The 18,868-nt window shown below is 39.8% G+C and overlaps 7 non-coding genes across 7 annotated transcripts; 5 read left to right on the top strand and 2 right to left on the bottom strand.

Annotated features, from left to right (window-relative positions):
* Window positions 1-5,220: 5,220 nt before the first annotated feature.
* Window positions 5,221-5,292, top strand: Trnaw-cca. The gene has a single exon. It is a non-coding gene; the product is annotated as a tRNA-Trp (tRNA).
* Window positions 5,293-7,222: 1,930 nt separating this feature from the next.
* On the top strand, window positions 7,223-7,294 carry Trnaw-cca. Its single transcript has one exon. It is a non-coding gene; the product is annotated as a tRNA-Trp (tRNA).
* Window positions 7,295-13,224: 5,930 nt separating this feature from the next.
* Window positions 13,225-13,296, top strand: Trnaw-cca. Its single transcript has one exon. It is a non-coding gene; the product is annotated as a tRNA-Trp (tRNA).
* Window positions 13,297-14,877: 1,581 nt separating this feature from the next.
* On the bottom strand, window positions 14,878-14,948 carry Trnag-gcc. The gene has a single exon. It is a non-coding gene; the product is annotated as a tRNA-Gly (tRNA).
* Window positions 14,949-17,152: 2,204 nt separating this feature from the next.
* On the top strand, window positions 17,153-17,224 carry Trnaw-cca. Its single transcript has one exon. It is a non-coding gene; the product is annotated as a tRNA-Trp (tRNA).
* A 576-nt stretch (window positions 17,225-17,800) lies between these two features.
* Trnag-gcc lies at window positions 17,801-17,871 on the bottom strand. Its single transcript has one exon. It is a non-coding gene; the product is annotated as a tRNA-Gly (tRNA).
* Window positions 17,872-18,153: 282 nt separating this feature from the next.
* On the top strand, window positions 18,154-18,225 carry Trnaw-cca. The gene has a single exon. It is a non-coding gene; the product is annotated as a tRNA-Trp (tRNA).
* The last annotated feature ends 643 nt before the right edge of the window (window positions 18,226-18,868 follow it).

Genomic DNA, 18,868 nt, shown 5'->3' with positions numbered 1-18,868 from the left:
TGATCCCAAATCACAGGTAACTGATTGAATGTGTACGAGAAACTTGTGAGTCTACACATGGACTGTGATCACAAATCACAGGTAACTGATTGAATGTGTACGAGAAATTGTTGATTGTTGATTGTCTACACGGACTGTGACTCTATAGACTCACAGGTAACCGATCAAGTGTGTATGAAAGGAACTTATGATTTATATCCGAACAGGCACTGATTGTGAGAATGCTACAAACGTTGCCGCCAAGTTTCAGGCATTTCCTGTCAGTGTGGGACAGCGTTCCATCGGCCGAGAGGAATCTGGTAAACTTAACTGCCAGATCAGTCACTGAAGAACTTAGATCGAAATCACTCAACAACGGTCAGGCCGACCCCATTGATGTTGCGTTCTTCGCATCCCACCCGAACAGAGTGCAGAAAGAGGCAGTAGCCAATGACGCCCACAGCAAAGACCCGAAACGAGACTACAACCCACGTAACAACAACTCCAACTATCGAGACAACAGACAAAACTACCGTGATGATTCTCGAGGTCAATCAAGCCGTCATCGAGACAACCGACCAAACCAACGCAACCACCGCGATCGCGCAAACGAGGAAGTTTTTTTTTCTCCTATCCCAATCACACATGTTTAAGAAACTGTGTAAACGCTTCAAAATGTCGGACCTTCCCCCGAAGTTGATCCCGGCCGACCCAAGTGTCCATCTCGCATCAGACAACGTCTCAAAGGGCGAGGGAGAGAAGACTGCCTTTCCGTACCCTTACCGTGCAGCAGTCGGCGCCCTCCTCTACGTCGCACTGATGACTAGACCGGACATTGCATACGCCGTCGGACAGGTCTGGCTAGGTGGAAGCCAATGTGGACTCATCGGATACACCGACGCTAACTCCGCCGGCGATCGAAACCAATGCCGTTCCACCTCTGGAAGTATCCATTTTCTCTTGCATGGTGGCCCTGTAGCGTGGTTAAGCAAGAAACACCCTGATATCGCACAATCGACTTCAGAATTGGAGTGAGAAAATTCACCGATTAAGTAGCAACATCCTAATCCCCCTTTTTCCTCTTTTGAATAAATCCATCTTCCGTTTGTATGTTTTGAGGGAGAGTGTTGAGCGGCAAAACCCACACCCGTCAGATGAGATGCTGTTTAGCATCCACCTCAACCCTTTCCTCGTTACTGTCAAGCTCGCCACTAGCTTCTTCTCTCTCTGTCTCTCCTGTCACTAAGGTACTGTGAATAATCGTGTGTAATGAGGATGTAATAATGGTAAATTGTATTGGCACACGTGTGACTATAAGACAGAGCCTGGTATGTTGAACAAAGTACATTCAGCAACATGTAAACTCTTTTATTCAACTCAACACCTATCAGCGACCCCACCGTCCTCATCCGCTGCATTAGCGAAAGTGTCTAATCCCATTTCCTTTAGAATGGTGTCGTTTGTCAACTCTTGGCTGGTGTTGCTGGCCCAACGCCCAATTATGTCTAAATTAAAGAGTAAACAAAAAAGATTAAAACAGGTAGAAAAAAGGGAATTGCTTTAAAAGTTTACCGATTACAAAGGAACAAATCATCTACATATCAGTAAAGACGTGTTTAACTTTAGTTTTTTTACGGGGGAAGTACATCATTTTGAGCTCTTTAGACATAAGGCTCTTTAATACATTTCTGACAATAGCCTTTAGGCTCTTGTTGGTCCTCACCAGGGTCAGGACGTTTCTGATTTGTGTCTTTAGCGTTGCATCATTCCTCATCTTAACTTCAAGTTCCTCGAAAAACGTCTGAGTTGTCACAGGCAACTCATTGGCACAGTCAGTTGAGCATGGCGAGCCATTAATTGGTGTAGGCAGGTTGGTAGCGATTTCAAGTCTCCTCGTCATGAACAAGTCAGTCAGCTGCTGTATTCCCATTTTGATCTCAATAAGCATTTTTGCAACGTCAACCTGTACCAACATTGCTTTTTCTGCCTGCTGGATTACTACAACAACAAACAAGTAAACAAAAGAAATCTTTAGTAGTTGTCACTTAGGTGTACCAATAAAGACATTTTCCTTACCCAATATGTCTTCATCGCTTACAGAAATAACATCCTGTATTACCTCGTCGTTTTACACCAAAATTTCTCTGGTTTCTCTCATTTGGACGTGAGCCACACCCCCTTCTATCGGTTGAGTTACCGTTTCATCTTCTGGTCTCTTCATCTTGTTCGTGAAACACCCCCTCCCCCTTCTTCTTTTGCTGGATGAGTTCCCGTTCTGAAGGCGTATTTCAGTCATTTGAATTCCTTTCTTTCACCTCGTCCTCTGACGTAGATTCTTCAGAGCTATTGTGATCTAGATTTTCATAACTCTTTCTAAAGGGACAGAAGGGTGAGCTTGTTACAGAACAGACGAATCAGACTCTGGCTTTTCAGCAGGAGTTACTATACCACAAATATAAAAAGTTATAATCTGGACTTACAGTTTCATAATTCAAATTATTACATATCGTACCTTTTGACTTCTGGGCTTTGGTTACAGTCTTATTTGATGTTGCCGTTGTTAGGTTTTTTAGAGCTTCTGCAATGAAGAAAAAATAGTATGCTATTTCACCATATCACCTTCAAAACCCGTATAGAATCACCTGCTTGTGTTGTAGAGCCATCACCCTTTTCCTTATGGTTACTCTCTTTCACTTTTCGGTTCCGAGTTAACTTTATTTCCTGAAATACACAAGGCAACATGAACACTGTATTGAGAGAAAAATATAACAAAATTCCATAATGAATGTACCTTGGGGAATACGTGGAGCTACAGGTGTAACTTGCACTACTTGTTAGACTTCTTTGTTGCCGGACGCTCCGATGATGATGATGAAGGCTCGGCATAATTAGTATTTGGCAGTTTCGTTTTGGTTCTGTTTTTTACAAAATTAGGTTCTGGGAAGGGGCATAATTAGCCATTTCACTTGTTTGGATCAAAAACACAATATTGTTGCAAAATCGGATAACTTGGTGGGCCATGGTGGAAATCAACATCAACTGACGTGCCTGATTCACGGGCAAGAAACAATATTGCTCGCAATATTGCCCAATATGTCAAGCCTATGTTCATTTCGGTAAGGTTAGCGTTGGTTAATCTATTTAAATGAATGCAAATGGGGTCACGGCTTGAAAAATATTGGAATTACGATTTAAACAGCCAGGCCAATATGCAAATTGGGCCACGTTTGAAAAGTCAGGTTCAACCAATGTAAGTACCCCGCTACCAACCCAATGTCTGTATGCACCTTTGAGATTTTCATGTTTTGTACATCGCAGATAACCAATGTATCCAACAAATAATTTGTAATGAAAGGATTTCAAGATTAGTTTAGAATAGGGACAAGTTTCTGATAGGTTAACCAACATTCCGCTGACACCGATTTTCTCAGCTTAGACCAAAGCAGACATAATGATGAAGAGTTTGGTACCGCATTTGGTCAAACTTGCCAGTCCAATACAAAAATTCTAATCATAGCCGCAATTTTGCCAACATTACATATTAAAGTGAGGATTATTCGCAGTAGTTGAATTCCTACATTGGTTTAGCATAGGACCCAGCTTGAAAATTACACTGCAAAATTTAAGTTACATCGGTAAACCAACCTTCTGCAAATACTGCATTTCTGTACGACATTGATCTATGAAATGACGAGCTGAATACAACATTACGCCAAACTCTGAAATCCATATGGGGAAATACAAGTGTTATTATTTATTATTTATTAGTTGTTATCATTGCAAAAGACGGAACCCAATTTTAAAAAGCATTTTTAAAGCATCTTCACGTGACCCCAGAAAGTTTCATATGGAAAAGCAGAGAAAAAATTAATTAAGTGAGCCATCGATCTCAAGTCATCAACTAAATGAATGAGTGAATGAACATTGTGAATGAGGTGGTTCTTGCTATAAATTTCTCCAAATTGAAAAGCAAAATATTGCAAAAAATCTTGAGCCAATTAAGAGTAGGTTTTAGACAACGTATACTAGAGCAGAGAATACGAATTTACAACTCTTAATACAAAAAATGGGTTTACTTTTCTGTTTATAAAATTCCCTTGAAGATTACTGGTCCAATATGAAGAAAAATTTTACGCAGTTCGTTGGCTTTTAGCTGATTGGGATATTTGGGATATTCATTCCCTTATAAAAGACACCGTAGTTCCTAAAATATAACGATAGTAATTACATTGAAAATCAAGATTTCGTGGCGCAACGGTAGCGCGCCTGACTCCATATCAGGAGGTTGCGTGTTCAAATCACGTAGAGATCAAGCAAAAATGTTTCTTGTGAAGGATTGTTTATGCTTTTAAAACGGATATAACGTTCAAATAACATTAATCACCATTGTTTCTATATCTTGTTATCTCAACACACATGTATCCTAATTCAATTTGAATCTTAGTCAGCTGTTTTTTTTTCTTTTTATCAAAATGTGACTTTAGATCTACACGGGACTACAGTTTTTGGAATGGGAGAGCATAGAACCAAGTGAGTTTACAAAAGGGGGAACATTTGCGTCTGAATGTCGATTACCACAGCAGTTGGAACACGACGAGTTTGAACCGATAACTATCTTGGGTTTCCACGATACAAACACAGAGTCTGGCGATGGATATAACTTGTACCTCTCTGTCCTACAAATGGTTTATTCGCCAATTGGTATGATCAAAGGAAGATTAAGTAATCTAAACCAATCTGGCAAACAAAAAAGAGTCCGCTTAAAGAGATTGTTTCAACCACCACTAACCACTAAGTACCGTCCTTTTACGTACTGCGCAAGAATATCAGCAAACTAAACTCAATAGAGTAGATTCTACCAATCTGTCTTGGGCAATGGTGATTAAAATGCATCGACCGGGAATCGAACCCGGGCCGCCCGCGAGGCAGGCGTGCATTCTACCACTGAACCATCGATGCTTAACCCTTTCGTATACTTCTTGATACAAATTGCACGACGACAACCCATCTATTGTAGCCGACTATCATGCCTAAGCTTGTTAGCTTTTATTACGAAAATCAAGGCTTGTGGCGATCAAAAGATCCAAGGAAATATAAAAAAATAACCTGACTAATCTGACTGACTCTTTCAAAAGACTAAATGTGTTCATGTGATAATCAATCTTACCATCAGAATCTATTCCTTTATAAAAGACACCGTAGTTCCCAAAATATAACGATAGTAATTAAATTGAAAACCAAGATTTCGTGGCGCAACGGTAGCGCGCCTGACTCCAGATCAGGAGGTTGCGTGTTCAAATCACGTCGAGATCAAGCAAAAATGTTTCTTGTGAAGGTATGTTTAGGCTTTTAAAACGGATATAACGTTCAAATAACATTAATCACCATTGTGTCTATATCTTGTTATCTCAACATACATGTATCCTAATTCAATTTGAATCTTAGTCAGCTGTTTTTTTTTTCTTTTTATCAAAATGTGACTTTAGATCTACACGGGACTACAGTTTTTGGAATGGGAGAGCATAGAACCAAGTGAGTTTACAAAAGGGGGAACATTTGCGTCTGAATGTCGATTACCACAGCAGTTGGAACACGACGAGTTTGAACCGATAACTATCTTGGGTTTCCACGATACAAACACAGAGTCTGGCGATGGATATAACTTGTACCTCTCTGTCCTACAAATGGTTTTTCGCCAATTGGTATGGTCAAAGGAAGATTAAGTAATCTAAACCAATCTGGCAAACAAAAAAGAGTCCGCTTAAAGAGATTGCTTCAACCACCACTAACCACTAAGTACCGTCCTTATACGTACTGCGCAAGAATATCAGCAAACTAAACTCATTAGAGTAGATTCTACCAATCTGTCTTGGGCAATGGTGATTAAAATGCATCGTCCGGGAATCGAACCCGGGCCGCCCGCGTGGCAGGCGAGCATTCTACCACTGAACCATCGATGCTTACTCCTTTCGTATACTTCTTGATACAAATTACACGACGACAACCCATCTATTGTAGCCGACTATCATGCCTAAGCTTGTTAGCTCTTATTACGAAAATCAAGGCTTGTGGCGATCAAAAGATCCAAGGAAATATAAAAAAATAACCTGACTAATCTGACTGACTCTTTCAAAAGACTAAATGTGTTCGTGTGATAATCAATCTTACCATCAGAATCTATTCCTTTATAAAAGACACCGTAGTTCCCAAAATATAACGATAGTAATTACATCGAAAATCAAGATTTCGTGGCGCAACGGTAGCGCGCCTGACTCCAGATCTGGAGGTTGCGTGTTCAAATCACGTCGAGATCAAACAAAAATATTTCTTGTGAAGATATGTTTAGGCTTTTAAAACGGATATAACGTTCAAATAACATTAATCACCATTGTTTCTGTATCTTGTTATCTCAACACACATGTATCCTAATTCAATTTGAATCTTAGTCAGCTGTTTTTTTTTCTTTTTATCAAAATTTGACTTTAGATCTACACGGGACTACAGTTTTTGGAATGGGAGAGCATAGAACCAAGTGAGCTTACAAAAGGGGGAACATTTGCGTCTGAATGTCGATTACCACAGCAGTTGGAACACGACGAGTTTGAACCGATAACTATCTTGGGTTTCCACGATACAAACACAGAGTCTGGCGATGGATATAACTTGTACCTCTCTGTCCTACAAATGGTTTATTCGCCAATTGGTATGATCAAAGGAAGATTACGTAATCTAAACCAATCTGGCAAACAAAAAAGAGTCCGCTTAAAGAGATTGTTTCAACCACCACTAACCACTAAGTACCGTCCTTTTACGTACTGCGCAAAAATATCAGCAAACTAAACTCAATAGAGTAGATTCTACCAATCTGTCTTGGGCAATGGTGATTAAAATGCATCGACCGGGAATCGAACCCGGGCCGCCCGCGAGGCAGGCGTGCATTCTACCACTGAACCATCGATGCTTACCCCTTTCGTATACTTCTTAATACAAATTGCACGACGACAACCCATCTATTGTAGCCGACTATCATGCCTAAGCTTGTTAGCTTTTATTACGAAAATCAAGGCTTGTGGCGATCAAAAGATCCAAGGAAATATAAAAAAATAACCTGACTAATCTGACTGACTCTTTCAAAAGACTAAATGTGTTCGTGTGATAATCAATCTTACCATCAGAATCTATTCCTTTATAAAAGACACCGTAGTTACCAAAATATAAAGATAGTAATTACATCGAAAATCAAGATTTCGTGGCGCAACGGTAGCGCGCCTGACTCCAGATCAGGAGGTTGCGTGTTCAAATCACGTCGAGATCAAGCAAAATTATTTTATTTCTTGTGAAGGTATGTTTAGGCTTTTAAAACGGATACAACGTTCAAATAACATTAATCACCATTGTTTCTATATCTTGTTATCTCAACACACATGTATCCTAATTCAATTTGAATCTTAGTCAGCTGTTTTTTTTTTCTTTTTATCAAAATGTGACTTTAGATCTACACGGGACTACAGTTTTTGGAATGGGAGAGCATAGAACCAAGTGAGTTTACAAAAGGGGGAACATTTGCGTCTGAATGTCGATTACCACAGCAGTTGGAACACGACGAGTTTGAACCGATAACTATCTTGGGTTTCCACGATACAAACACAGAGTCTTGCGATGGATATAACTTGTACCTCTCTGTCCTACAAATGGTTTATTCGCCAATTGGTATGATCAAAGGAAGATTAAGTAATCTAAACCAATCTCGCAAACAAAAAAGAGTCCGCTTAAAGAGATTGCTTCAACCACCACTAACCACTAAGAACCGTCCTTACGCGTACTGCGCAAGAATATCAGCAAAATAAACTCAATAGAGTAGATTCTACCAATCTGTCGTAGGCAACGGTGATTAAAATGCATCGATTGGGAATCGAACCCGGGCCGCCCGCGTGGCGGGCGCGTATTCTAGCACTGAACTATCTATGCTCCACTTCTGGTATACTTCTTGATACAAAATGAACGACGACAGCCCATCGAGGTCCGCCCAGCGATAAACACCAATCGTGCTATACGCCTTAGAATTTGCCTGGTCGGCTAAAAAGGCTTCTACCACAGTTACGTCATTGCACAGGGGATCGGAACGCCTTCCCACACACCAATCTGACAAAACTCCCCAGGCCGAAGCGTAAGCGGAGTTTATAGGAAATAGTCTCATGGGAGAATTTCTCACTTTAGAGGCCCCACGAAAGCACAAAAGAGTCCTGGCTCAAAACACCATCTTGAGTTGGCCGATTTCAGGTTAGCTCAATGATCCATTCACAAACACTCAAACAGTAAGCGTCTCTTCATTGAACCTTCCTGTCCCGAGTCTTGAGTCCTCCCCCTCAGGTCAAATACCCGTTGAATTGTCTTTGTTGTCGGCTTGGACTCAGTAGAGAGTCCAGGCTTTGTAACTTGTATTTGAGTGGACTTAGAATATTTTTTTTGAATAGGAAATGTTGTAAGTATCTGGATTCAGGACCATTCACCGTTTACCCATTGGGAATTTGCAGACGACATCCGTGTTTAGGCTCAATTCCGCAGATGCCAGAAGACGCAACCGTTGGACCGTCCCATCCTACTTTCAGGCCGCCTCTGATTGTAGCTCCTCGGTGTGGTCGACGTCCACAGCCGGGATAAATCTAGCCCAACTAATTGTCTCCAATTCCAGGAAGTTCAACGATACTAACCGGTCGTATTGTCTATTTACACATCTGGACGAATTCTCATCATTTCGCGCATCGTAAGCATCATCTCACTGAATCTACTGTAAGGAGAAAGTGTACCTTTGTGCGAATGCACCACATATGTGCGGTTACGAACTGCAACCAACATGAGATTTCTGAAACAATTGCTGCATTGGACCAATATTGTGCTGGAAGCAAATTTAACGTTGTTCCAAGATCGATATGAGACAGGTCCACCATTCCTCCAATTTTAGCATTGGGCCAATACGACCTTGGTGGAATATCGGTGGAATATTGGCTCTATCTTGTGCCTGACTCATCTCCATCTTGAAAGACCGTTATTTGAAGCCAATGTTTAACCATGATAAAGAATCATATGTAAACAACAATGTTGTACCAAATCACCATATATGTGCGGTTACGAGCTGAAGCCAATGCAAGGTTTCTGAAACAGACGGTGCATTGGAACAGATAAAAAATGGGGATTGGGCTAATTAATGAAACGAAAACAGATATAGCTGCCAATACAGTTTATAAAACGTGGTAGCAAAGAGCAAACAACTCCAAATTACGTGTTTTTTAAGTTTAATCGTTGTTGACGGCTTCGTCTGCCGTTCCACGTCGTACTTTTTGCTTTAAAAACTTGTCTATGGCAGTTTTCTTAATGGCAGTGAGTTTCTTCCTATCAGCGACCCCACCGTCCTCATCCGCTGCATTAGCGAAAGTGTCTAATCCCATTTCCTTTAGAATGGTGTCGTTTGTCAACTCTTGGCTGGTGTTGCTGGCCCAACGCCAAATTATGTCTAAATTAAAGAGTAAACAAAAAAGATTAAAACAGGTAGAAAAAAGGGAATTGCTTTAAAAGTTTACCGATTACAAAGGAACAAATCATCTACATATCAGTAAAGACGTGTTTAACTTTAGTTTTTTTACGGGGGAAGTACATCATTCTGAGCTCTTTAGACATAAGGCTCTTTAATACATTTCTGACAATAGCCTTTAGGCTCTTGTTGGTCCTCACCAGGGTCAGGACGTTTCTGATTTGTGTCTTTAGCGTTGCATCATTCCTCATCTTAACTTCAAGTTCCTCGAAAAACGTCTGAGTTGTCACAGGCAACTCATCGGCACAGTCAGTTGAGCATGGCGAGCCATTAATTGGTGTAGGCAGGTTGGTAGCGATTTCAAGTCTCCTCGTCATGAACAAGTCAGTCAGCTGCTGTATTCCCATTTTGATCTCAATAAGCATTTTTGCAACGTCAACCTGTACCAACATTGCTTTTTCTGCCTGCTGGATTACTACAACAACAAACAAGTAAACAAAAGAAATCTTTAGTAGTTGTCACTTAGGTGTACCAATAAAGACATTTTCCTTACCCAATATGTCTTCATCGCTTACAGAAATAACATCCTGTATTACCTCGTCGTTTTACACCAAAATTTCTCTGGTTTCTCTCATTTGGACGTGAGCACACCCCCTTCTATCGGTTGAGTTACCGTTTCATCTTCTGGTCTCTTCATCTTGTTCGTGAAACACCCCCTCCCCCTTCTTCTTTTGCTGGATGAGTTCCCGTTCTGAAGGCGTATTTCAGTCATTTGAATTCCTTTCTTTCACCTAGTCCTCTGTCGTAGATTCTTCAGAGCTATTGTGATTTAGATTTTCATAACTCTTTCTAAAGGGACAGAAGGGTGAGCTTGTTACAGAACAGACGAATCAGACTCTGGCTTTTCAGCAGGAGTTACTATACCACAAATATAAAAAGTTATAATCTGGACTTACAGTTTCATAATTCAAATTATTACATATCGTACCTTTTGACTTCTGGGCTTTGGTTACAGTCTTATTTGATGTTGCCGTTGTTAGGTTTTTTAGAGCTTCTGCAATGAAGAAAAAATAGTATGCTATTTCACCATATCACCTTCAAAACCCGTATAGAATCACCTGCTTGTGTTGTAGAGCCACCACCCTTTTCCTTATGGTTACTCTCTTTCACTTTTCGGTTCCGAGTTAACTTTATTTCCTGAAATACACAAGGCAACATGAACACTGTATTGAGAGAAAAATATAACAAAATTCCATAATGAATGTACCTTGGGGAATACGTGGAGCTACAGGTGTAACTTGCACTACTTGTTAGACTTCTTTGTTGCCGGACGCTCCGATGATGATGATGAAGGCTCGGCATAATTAGTATTTGGCAGTTTCGTTTTGGTTCTGTTTTTTACAAAATTAGGTTCTGGGAAGGGGCATAATTAGCCATTTCACTTGTTTGGATCAAAAACACAATATTGTTGCAAAATCGGATAACTTGGTGGGCCATGGTGGAAATCAACATCAACTGACGTGCCTGATTCACGGGCAAGAAACAATATTGCTCGCAATATTGCCCAATATGTCAAGCCTATGTTCATTTCGGTAAGGTTAGCGTTGGTTAATCTATTTAAATGAATGCAAATGGGGTCACGGCTTGAAAAATATTGGAATTACGTTTTAAACAGCCAGGCCAATATGCAAATTGGGCCACGTTTGAAAAGTTAGGTTCAACCAATGTAAGTACCCCGCTACCAACCTAATGTCTGTATGCACCATTGAGATTTTCATGTTTTGTACATCGCAGATAACCAATGTATCCAACAAATAATTTGTAATGAAAGGATTTCAAGATTAGTTTAGAATAGGGACAAGTTTCTGATAGGTTAACCAACATTCCGCTGACACCGATTTTCTCAGCTTAGACCAAAGCAGACATAATGATGAAGAGTTTGGTACCGCATTTGGTCAAACTTGCCAGTCCAATACAAAAATTCTAATCATAGCCACAATTTTGCCAACATTACATATTAAAGTGAGGATTATTCGCAGTAGTTGAATTCCTACATTGGTTTAGCATAGGACCCAGCTTGAAAATTACACTGCAAAATTTAAGTTACATCGGTGAACCAACCTTCTGCAAATACTGCATTTCTGTACGACATTGATCTATGAAATGACGAGCTGAATACAACATTACGCCAAACTCTGAAATCCATATGGGGAAATACTAGTGTTATTATTTATTATTTATTAGTTGTTATCATTGCAAAAGACGGAACCCAATTTTAAAAAGCATTTTTAAAGCATCTTCACGTGACCCCAGAAAGTTTCATATGGAAAAGCAGAGAAAAAATTAATTAAGTGAGCCATCGATCTCAAGTCATCAACTAAATGAATGAGTGAATGAACATTGTGAATGAGGTGGTTCTTGCTATAAATTTCTCCAAATTGAAAAGTAAAATATTGCAAAAAATCTTGAGCCAATTAAGAGTAGGTTTTAGACAACGTATACTAGAGCAGAGAATACGAATTTCCAACTCTTAATACAAAAATGGGTTTACTTTTCTGTTTATAAAATTCCCTTGAAGATTACTGGTCCAATATGAAGAAAAATTTTACGCAGTTCGTTGGCTTTTAGCTGATTGGGATATTTGGGATATTCATTCCCTTATAAAAGACACCGTAGTTCCTAAAATATAACGATAGTAATTACATCGAAAATCAAGATTTCGTGGAGCAACGGTAGCGCGGCTGACTCCAGATCAGGAGGTTGCGTGTTCAAATCACGTCGAGATCAAGCAAAAATATTTCTTGTAAAGGTATGTTTAGGCTTTTAAAACGGATATAACGTTCAAATAACATTAATCACCATTGTTTCTATATCTTGTTATCTCAACACACATGTATCCTAATTCAATTTGAATCTTAGTCAGCTGTTTTTTTTTTCTTTTTATCAAAATGTGACTTTAGATCTACACGGGACAACAGTTTTTGGAATGGGAGAGCATAGAACCAAGTGAGTTTACAAAAGGGGGAACATTTGCGTCTGAATGTCGATTACCACAGCAGTTGGAACACGACGAGTTTGAACCGATAACTATCTTGGGTTTCCACGATACAAACACAGAGTCTGGCGATGGATATAACTTGTACCTCTCTGTCCTACAAATGGTTTTTCGCCAATTGGTATGATCAAAGGAAGATTAAGTAATCTAAACCAATCTGGCAAACAAAAAAGAGTCCGCTTAAAGAGATTGCTTCAACCACCACTAACCACTAAGTACCGTCCTTATACGTACTGCGCAAGAATATCAGGAAACTAAACTCAATAGAGTAGATTCTACCAATCTGTCTTGGGCAATGGTGATTAAAATGCATCGATCGGGAATCGAACCCGGGCCGCCCGCGTGGCAGGCGAGCATTCTACCAGTGAACCATCGATGCTTACCCCTCTCGTATACTTCTTGATACAAATTGCACGACGACAACCCATCTATTGTAGCCGACTATCATGCCTAAGCTTGTTAGCTTTCATTACGGAAATCAAGGCTTGTGGCGATCAAAAGATCTAAGGAAATATAAAAAAATAACCTGACTAATCTGACTGACTCTTTCAAAAGACTAAATGTGTTCGTGTGATAATCAATCTTACCATCAGAATCTATTCCTTTATAAAAGACACCGTAGTTACCAAAATATAGGGATAGTAATTACATCGAAAATCAAGATTTCGTGGCGCAACGGTAGCGCGCCTGACTCCAGATCAGGAGGTTGCGTGTTCAAATCACGTCGAGATCACGCAAAAATATTTTATTTCTTGTGAAGGTATGTTTTGGCTTTTAAAACGCATACAACGTTCAAATAACATTAATCACCATTGTTTCTATATCTTGTTATCTCAACACACATGTATCCTAATTCAATTTGAATCTTAGTCAGCTGTTTTTTTTTCCTTTTATCAAAATGTGACTTTAGATCTACACGGGACTACAGTTTTTGGAATGGGAGAGCATAGAACCAAGTGAGTTTACAAAAGGGGGAACATTTGCGTCTGAATGTCGATTACCACAGCAGTTGGAACACGACGAGTTTGAACCGATAACTATCTTGGGTTTCCACGATACAAACACAGAGTCTGGCGATGGATATAACTTGTACCTCTCTGTCCTACAAATGGTTTTTCGCCAATTGGTATGATCAAAGGAAGATTAAGTAATCTAAACCAATCTGGCAAACAAAAAAGAGTCCGCTTAAAGAGATTGCTTCAACCACCACTAACCACTAAGTACCGTCCTTATACGTACTGCGCAAGAATATCAGCAAACTAAACTCAATAGAGTAGATTCTACCAATCTGTCTTGGGCAATGGTGATTAAAATACATCGACCGGGAATCGAACCCGGGCCGCCCGCGTGGAAGGAGAGCATTCTACCACTGAACCATCGATGATTGCCCCTCACGTATACTTCTTGATAAAAATTGCACGACGACAACCCATCTATTGTAGCCGACTATCATGCCTAAGCTTGTTAGTTTTCATTACGGAAATCAAGGCTTGTGGCGATCAAAAGATCCAAGGAAATATAAAAAAATTACCTGACTAATCTGACTGACTCTTTCAAAAGACTAAATGTGTTCGTGTGATAATCAATCTTACCATCAGAATCTATTCCTTTATAAAACCCACCGTAGTTCCCAAAATATAACGATAGTAATTACATTGAAAATCAAGATTTCGTGGCGCAACGGTAGCGCGCCTGACTCCAGATCAGGAGGTTGCGTGTTCAAATCACGTGGAGATCAAGCCAAAATGTTTCTTGTGAAGGTATGTTTAGGCTTTTACAACGGTTGTAACGTTCAAATAACATTAATCACCATTGTTTTTTATATCTTGTTATCTCAACACACATGTATCCTAATTCAATTTGAATCTTAGTCAGCTGTTTTTTTTTCTTTTTATCAAAATGTGACTTTAGATCTACACGGGACTACAGTTTTTGGAATGGGAGAGCATAGAACCAAGTGAGTTTACAAAAGGGGGAACATTTGCGTCTGAATGTCGATTACCACAGCAGTTGGAACACGACGAGTTTGAACCGATAACTATCTTGGGTTTCCACGATACAAACACAGAGTCTGGCGATGGATATAACTTGTACCTCTCTGTCCTAAAAATGGTTTTTCGCCAATTGGTATGGTCAAAGGAAGATTAAGTAATCTAAACCAATCTGGCAAACAAAAAAGAGTCCGCTTAAAGAGATTGCTTCAACCACCACTAATCACTAAGTACCGTCCTTATACGTACTGCGCAAGAATATCAGCAAACTAAACTCAATAGAGTAGATTCTACCAAACTGTCTTGGGCATTGGTGATTAAAATGCATCGACCGGGAATCGAACCCGGGCCGCCCGCGTGGCAGGCGAGCATTCTACCACTGAACCATCGATGCTTGCCCTTCATGTATACTTCTTGATACAAATTGCACGACGACAACCTATCTATTGTAGCCGACTATCATGCCTAAGCTTGTTAGCTTTCATTACGGAAATCAAGGCTTGTGACGATCAAAAGATCCAAGGAAATATAAAAAAATAACCTGACTAATCTGACTGACTCTTTCAAAAGACTAAATGTGTTCGTGTGATAATCAATCTTACAATCAGAATCTATTCCTTTATAAAAGACACCGTAGTTCCCGAAATATAACGATAGTAATTACATCGAAAATCAAGATTTCGTGGTGCAACGGTAGCGCGCCTGACTCCAGATCAGGAGGTTGCGTGTTCAAATCACGTCGAGATCAAGTAACAATATTTCTTGTGAAGGTATGTTTAGGCTTTTAAAACGGATACAACGTTCAAATAACATTAATCACCATTGTTTCTATATCTTGTTATCTCAACACACATGTATCCTAATTCAATTTGAATCTTAGTCAGCTGTTTTTTTTTTCTTTTTATCAAAATGTGACTTTAGATCTACACGGGACTACAGTTTTTGGAATGGGAGAGCATAGAACCAAGTGAGTTTACAAAAGGGGGAACATTTGCGTCTGAATGTCGATTACCACAGCAGTTGGAACACGACGAGTTTGAACCGATAACTATCTTGGGTTTCCACGATACAAACACAGAGTCTGGCGATGGATATAACTTGTACCTCTCTGTCCTACAAATGGTTTTTCGCCAATTGGTATGATCAAAGGAAGATTAAGTAATCTAAACCAATCTGGCAAACAAAAAAGAGTCCGCTTAAAGAGATTGCTTCAACCACCACTAACCACTAAGTACCGTCCTTATACGTACTGCGCAAGAATATCAGCAAACTAAACTCAATAGAGTAGATTCTACCAATCTGTCTTGGGCAATGGTGATTAAAATACATCGACCGGGAATCGAACCCGGGCCGCCCGCGTGGAAGGAGAGCATTCTACCACTGAACCATCGATGATTGCCCCTCACGTATACTTCTTGATAAAAATTGCACGACGACAACCCATCTATTGTAGCCGACTATCATGCCAAAGCTTGTTAGCTTTCATTACGGAAATCAAGGCTTGTGGCGATCAAAAGATCCAAGGAAATATAAAAAAATTACCTGACTAATCTGACTGACTCTTTCAAAAGACTAAATGTGTTCGTGTGATAATCAATCTTACCATCAGAATCTATTCCTTTATAAAACCCACCGTAGTTCCCAAAATATAACGATAGTAATTACATTGAAAATCAAGATTTCGTGGCGCAACGGTAGCGCGCCTGACTCCAGATCAGGAGGTTGCGTGTTCAAATCACGTGGAGATCAAGCCAAAATGTTTCTTGTGAAGGTATGTTTAGGCTTTTACAACGGTTGTAACGTTCAAATAACATTAATCACCATTGTTTTTTATATCTTGTTATCTCAACACACATGTATCCTAATTCAATTTGAATCTTAGTCAGCTGTTTTTTTTTTCTTTTTATCAAAATGTGACTTTAGATCTACACGGGACTACAGTTTTTGGAATGGGAGAGCATAGAACCAAGTGAGTTTACAAAAGGGGGAACATTTGCGTCTGAATGTCGATTACCACAGCAGTTGGAACACGACGAGTTTGAACCGATAACTATCTTGGGTTTCCACGATACAAACACAGAGTCTGGCGATGGATATAACTTGTACCTCTCTGTCCTACAAATGGTTTTTCGCCAATTGGTATGATCAAAGGAAGATTAAGTAATCTAAACCAATCTGGCAAACAAAAAAGAGTCCGCTTAAAGAGATTGCTTCAACCACCACTAACCACTAAGTACCGTCCTTATACGTACTGCGCAAGAATATCAGCAAACTAAACTCAATAGAGTAGATTCTACCAATCTGTCTTGGGCAATGGTGATTAAAATGCATCGACCGGGAATCGAACCCGGGCCGCCGAACCCATCTATTGTAGCCGACTATCATGCCAAAGCTTGTTAGCTTTCATTACGGAAATCAAGGCTTGTGGCGATCAAAAGATCCAAGGAAATATAAAAAAATTACCTGACTAATCTGACTGACTCTTTCAAAAGACTAAATGTGTTCGTGTGATAATCAATCTTACCATCAGAATCTATTCCTTTATAAAACCCACCGTAGTTCCCAAAATATAACGATAGTAATTACATTGAAAATCAAGATTTCGTGGCGCAACGGTAGCGCGCCTGACTCCAGATCAGGAGGTTGCGTGTTCAAATCACGTCGAGATCAAGCAAAAATGTTTCTTGTGAAGGTATGTTTAGGCTTTTAAAACGGATGTAACGTTCAAATAACATTAATCACCATTGTTTTTTATATCTTGTTATCTCAACACACATGTATCCTAATTCAATTTGAATCTTAGTCAGCTGTTTTTTTTTCTTTTTATCAAAATGTGACTTTAGATCTACACGGGACTACAGTTTTTGGAATGGGAGAGCATAGAACCAAGTGAGTTTACAAAAGGGGGAACATTTGCGTCTGAATGTCGATTACCACAGCAGTTGGAACACGACGAGTTTGAACCGATAATTATCTTGGGTTTCCACGATACAAACACAGAGTCTGGCGATGGATATAACTTGTACCTCTCTGTCCTACAAATGGTTTTTCGCCAATTGGTATGATCAAAGGAAGATTAAGTAATCTAAACCAATCTGGCAAACAAAAAAGAGTCCGCTTAAAGAGATTGCTTCAACCACCACTAACCACTAAGTACCGTCCTTATACGTACTGCGCAAGAATATCAGCAAACTAAACTCAATAGAGTAGATTCTACCAATCTGTTTTGGGCAATGGTGATTAAAATGCATCGACCGGGAATCGAACCCGGGCCGCCCGCGTGGCAGGCGAGCATTCTACCACTGAACCATCGATGCTTGCCCCTCACGTATACTTCTTGATACAAATTGCACGACGACAACCCATCTATTGTAGCCGACTATCATGCCTAAGCTTGTTAGCTTTCATTACGGAAATCAAGGCTTGTGGCGATCAAAAGATCCAAGGAAATATAAAAAAATAACCTGACTAATCTGACTGACTCTTTCAAAAGACTAAATGTGTTCGTGTGATAATCAATCTTACCATCAGAATCTATTCCTTTATAAAAGACACCGTAGTTACCAAAATATAAAGATAGTAATTACATCGAAAATCAAGATTTCGTGGCGCAACGGTAGCGCGCCTGACTCCAGATCAGGAGGTTGCGTGTTCAAATCACGTCGAGATCAAGCAAAAATGTTTCTTGTGAAGGTATGTTTAGGCTTTTAAAACGGATACAACGTTCAAATAACATTAATCACCATTGTTTCTATATCTTGTTATCTCAACACACATGTATCCTAATTCAATTTGAATTGTAGTCAGCTGCTGTTTTTTTCTTTTTATCAAAATGTGACTTTAGATCTACACAGTACTACAGTTTATGGAATGGGAGAGTATAGAACCAAGTGAGTTTACAAAAGGGGGGAAATTCGCGTCTGAATGTCGATTACCACAGCAGTTGGAACACGACGAGTTGGAACCGATAACTATCTTGGGTTTCCACGATACAAACACAGAGTCTGGCGATGGATATAACTTGTACCTCTCTGTCCTACAAATGGTTTATTCGCCAATTGGTATGATCAAAGGAAGATTAAGTAATCTAAAGCAATCTCGCAAACAAAAAAGAGTCCGCTTAAAGAGATTGCTTCAACCACCACTAACCACTAAGAACCGTCCTTACGCGTACTGCGCAAGAATATCAGCAAAATAAACTCAATAGAATAGATTCTACCAATGTGTCGTAGGCAACGGTGATTAAAATGCATCGATTGGGGATCGAACCCGGGCCGCCCGCGTGGCGGGCGCGCATTCTACCATCCAGCACTG

Source organism: Daphnia pulex, chromosome 10, assembly GCF_021134715.1.
Source record: "Daphnia pulex isolate KAP4 chromosome 10, ASM2113471v1".
NCBI classification, from domain to species: domain Eukaryota; kingdom Metazoa; phylum Arthropoda; class Branchiopoda; order Diplostraca; family Daphniidae; genus Daphnia; species Daphnia pulex.
Note: the sequence above shows the minus strand (reverse complement) of the source record. Positions and strands in the feature narration are given on the sequence as shown.